Source organism: Pituophis catenifer, unplaced genomic scaffold, assembly GCF_029215685.1.
Source record: "Pituophis catenifer annectens isolate HBS135680 unplaced genomic scaffold, rPitCat1.0.hap2 SCAF_7, whole genome shotgun sequence".
Taxonomy (NCBI): Eukaryota; Metazoa; Chordata; class Lepidosauria; order Squamata; family Colubridae; genus Pituophis; species Pituophis catenifer.
In genome coordinates this window covers 7,602,816-7,607,359 of record NW_027256887.1, presented here as the reverse complement: position 1 = coordinate 7,607,359, position 4,544 = coordinate 7,602,816, and positions in this window count along the sequence as shown.

Genomic DNA, 4,544 nt, shown 5'->3' with positions numbered 1-4,544 from the left:
GCTGGAGAGCCCGAGGGATCCTCATCGGGAGGGCAGAACGGATCCTGCAAAAGAGGCAGCAGCCGATCCTCTTTCAGATCCCACGATCTGCGATGGGGAAACCCGGGGAGGGACACACACACACACACACACACACACACACACACACACACACACACAAGGAAAGTGGATCAGATCCACGATCTGCGATGGGGAAACCCGGGGAGGGACACACAAACACACACACACACACACACACACACACACACACACACACACACACACACACACGGAAAGTGGATCAGATCCACGATCTGCGATGGGGAAACCCGGGGAGGGACGGACGGACGGACACACACACACACACACACAGACACACACACACACACACACACACACACACACACACACACACACAAGGAAAGTGGATCAGATCCACGATCTGCGATAGGGAAACCCGGGGAGGGACGGACACACGGACACACACACACACACACACACACAAGGAAAGTGGATCAGATCCACGATCTGCGATGGGGAAACCCGGGGAGGGACACACACACACACACACACACACACACACACACAAGGAAAGCGGATCCCGATTCCTCGTGGGAACCCACCGGTGATCCCACGAGATCTGGTGCCTGGGGGCGTGGGAGAGAGGGGGAGTCACCCTGGGCTTCCCCGGGGAAAGAGCCTCGATCCCGGGCTTAGGGTTCCACAACGGCTCCTTCCTTCCTTCCTTCCTTCCTCCCTCCCCACCCGGGCGGAGGTTCTTACCGGCCGCCCTTCCAACGGGCTGCGCGGCGAAGCCGGAGCGGCCGGGCGGGCGAGCGAGCGAGCGAGCGAGCGATGCGGCTCCGCTGGTCGGTTTGAATTTCGCGCCGGCAAGCTCGCTGCGGTCACGTGGGCGGGGCGGCCAATAGCCGGGCGGCCAGGGAGAGAAGGGCGGGGCGGTTAGGGAGAGAGGGGCGGGGCCGCCAGGGAGAAAGGGGCGGGGCCAGGCTGCCTTGCTGGATTGTTTTTTTCCCCTCACGGCTGCTTCAGTCGCCGCTGCTCCTCTTTGCCGGCGCGGGGGGGGGGGGGGGGGGGGGACGCAAAGCGGAGCCTCCCCGGGCTGGAGCCTCGGTGAGATTTGCAGATAGTCCTCAATTTACAGCAATTCATTTAGTGACCATACAAAGTTAGCACATCGCTGTGACAAGTGACTAAGTTGGGACCGTTTTTCACACTTACGACCGGGTGCACCATTCACCCCCCCCCTCCATGGTCCCTTGATCAGACTTGGCAACTGACTCGTATTTATGACGGTTGCAGCGTCCCAAAGTCACGGGAATGTCCTTTTTTGCGACCTTCTGACAAGCAATGATTCACTTAACAACCGTGGGACTTAACTGTGGCGAGAAAGGTCGTAAAAGAGGGGGGGCAAAACTCCCTTAACTTAATGTCTCACTTGGCAACAGAAATGTTGGGCTCGGTTGCGGTCGTAAGCCGAGGACTACCTGTGCAGGTACCTCAACTTACGACCACAACGGAGTCCAGAATTACAGTCCTTTTAAGTTGTTGCTGTTGTTAAACGAGGCACCCATGCAGTTCCAGCTCTCACCCTTGCAGTCGTTATGTGGAGTATGGGGTGCCTCGGAAGGGGGGGGGAAGCCTTGGGTTGCTGAATGAATGGTCATAAGTTGAGGACTACCTATATAGAGCTGCGGCACGGCTGATTTCTCAGTCGCGAAGCGTCGGGGAGGGGGGAATGTTTGTCCTGCTGAACGACGGCTTGTCAATGCATCCGCCCTGTCTGTCTCCCGTCTTTTGTTCCCCGTGGGAAGGAGACGAGAGGTTGTGGGTTTATGTCATTGCTTTTGGGGAAGGCAAAAGCATCATTATCCCAAAAGTGCTTTTCTCTAAAAAATCAACTGGAATTTCGGATTTTTCATTTAGACCTTTCACTTCTCCTCCAAGGAGCTTCTTCGGTTCTATCGCTTCTTGGATGAGAAATCCAACTCTAACCCTAAATCGAAATGTCTTCAAGCAAAAACGAAGAAAGCCCAGTTGCCTTTTGGGCCATCATGGGCTGTGTGGGGACTCCTGGGAGGGGGGGCAGCCAGGAGTGGGAATTGGGAGTTCTCCGAACTGCACAGAATCTTCTCTAGAGGTTCCCCCGAACCCCCAGCAGCCAGTGGTGAAATCTAAAATTTGTTACTACCGGTTCTGTGGGCGTGGCTTGGTGGTGGTGGGGGGTAATGTGACTGGGTGGGCATAGCCAATTTTTTTTTTTTTTTTACTTTTAAAACCATTTTTTTCTACAACCTCTTCGGCGAAGAGGTTGTTAAAAAAATGCTTTCAAAAGGCTCTGACGATCCCAGCTGAGTTGCCTGATCGGCAGAGGCTTTTTTTTCTTTTAAATGCCTCTGACGATCAGGCAACTCAGCTGGGATCGTCAGAGACATTTAAAAGAAAAAAAGCCTCTGACGATCAGGCAACTCAGCTGGGATCGTCAGAAGCATTTAAAAGAAAAAAAGCCTCTGCCGATCAGGCAACTCAGCTGGGATCGTCAGAGACATTTAAAAGAAAAAAAGCCTCTGACGATCAGGCAACTCAGCTGGGATCGTCAGAGGCTTTTAAAAGAAAAAAAGCCTCTGCCGATCAGGCAACTCAGCTGGGATCGTCAGAGACATTTAAAAGAAAAAAAGCCTCTGACGATCAGGCAACTCAGCTGGGATCGTCAGAGGCTTTTAAAAGAAAAAAAGCCTCTGCCGATCAGGCAACTCAGCTGGGATCGTCAGAGACATTTAAAAGAAAAAAAGCCTCTGACGATCAGGCAACTCAGCTGGGATCGTCAGAGGCTTTTAAAAGCATTTTTTCTACAACCTCTGAAGACGTGATAGAAAAAATGCTTTTAAAAGCCTTTGACGATCCCAGCTGAGCCGCGCCATCATCAGAGGCTTTTTTTTTAACTTTTAAAAGATTTTTTTCGGCCGAAGAGGTTATAGAAAAAATGCTTTTAAAAGTAAAAAAAAAAGCCTCATGATTATGCGGCTTAGCTGGGCATGGGGGGGGGCAGGGATTTTTGCTACCGGTTCTCCAAACCACCCACCTCCATCGCTACCGGATCGGGCGATTCGGTCCGAACCGGGGGCATTTCACCCCTGAGCCCACCCCTGAACACACACACGTTCCTGAGGACTGTTGAAATGTGTTTTAGGCTTGCATTCTGTTCCGTTTTGAACAGATGTAAATGAGAGAAAACCCCACCAAATTCCAAAAGACTTCTCATTTAAAACGAGACGGGCTATTGCAAGAAGAAACTTTATTCTCTAGCACTGAAAACGTTACCTGGTCAGGTAACCCGAACATCTGAAAATGAATGACCAAGTGTAGAGAGCACCAAAGACTTCCCAATTTTATTTTTCTGTTTGTATCCTCCCTTTCGTATTTGTTCTGAAACAGACTGGAGATCCTGCGGTATCCAAAGCGGATGTCATTGTGGTGCCAGAGACCCACAACTTCAGGTCACACTGGATCTGCTGTGTGTGTGTTGGTGGGGTTGTCTTCTTTTTCTCTTTTGTTTTGAGGAGGGGATGTCAAGATTTTCTTTAAAGGCGTGTTAAGCTTATTTTGGGTGGGTACGTCACCATATTTTACGTCCTGCCCCAAAATAATGAAACTCCACACTTCGGTTTTGGCAATTCCATCGAGTGTCACAATTAAATACAGGTAGTCCTCGGCTTAACAACAGTTCATTTAGTGACAGAAGTTACAACGCCACTGAAAAAAAGTGACTCGAGACCCATTTTTCACACTTACGACCGTTGGAGCATCCCCACGGTCATACAATCAAAATTCAGACAATACTTGGCAACTGATTCGTATTTATGACGGTTGCAATATCCTGGGGTCATGTGACCCCCTTTTGCGACCTTCGGGCAAGCAGTGTCCATGAGGGAAGCCAGATTCATTTAACGACCAGATTACTAATTGAACCAGGGCACTGAACAAACGTCTCACTTAGCAACAGGAATTCTGGGCTCAATTGTGGTGCTAAGTTCAAGGACTACCTGTGGGAGGTAAAAGAGGAGGCCATTTCCTAAGACAAATTTAGGAATTGGTCGTATCCCCAGGGCTGTATTTTTAAAAAAAGAGCCACGAAAGCTTGCAAAAAAAAATATAATACAAGTACATGAATATTATTTGTACGCAGGTTTGTTTTTTAAAAACAAAACGAAAAAAGAAATGGTAAAACTAACAAGATGGTACCAGTTTTCTCAATTTGGTTGCTCCCTTAAAGGTGTCGGGATACAAGGCAGCACAATACCAGGGTGCCTGTAAAAGTGATATGCATACACAATCCTTTAAAGTAAAGTTGTGCAACTCCTTGGACGGTCTTGGCAGGGTGAGGAGTTGAGAAAATTCCAGATCCAGAGAAAACGTCCGGGCGGCGAAAGTTTTGCTACTGATAAAGCTCACCCCTCCGAATGCTGTCAAATCCAGAACCGCATTTATTTTGGGTCAAAATCCAGAATCGCACTTCTCCTTTTTGTGGTTTCGAAGGCAGCTGCTCG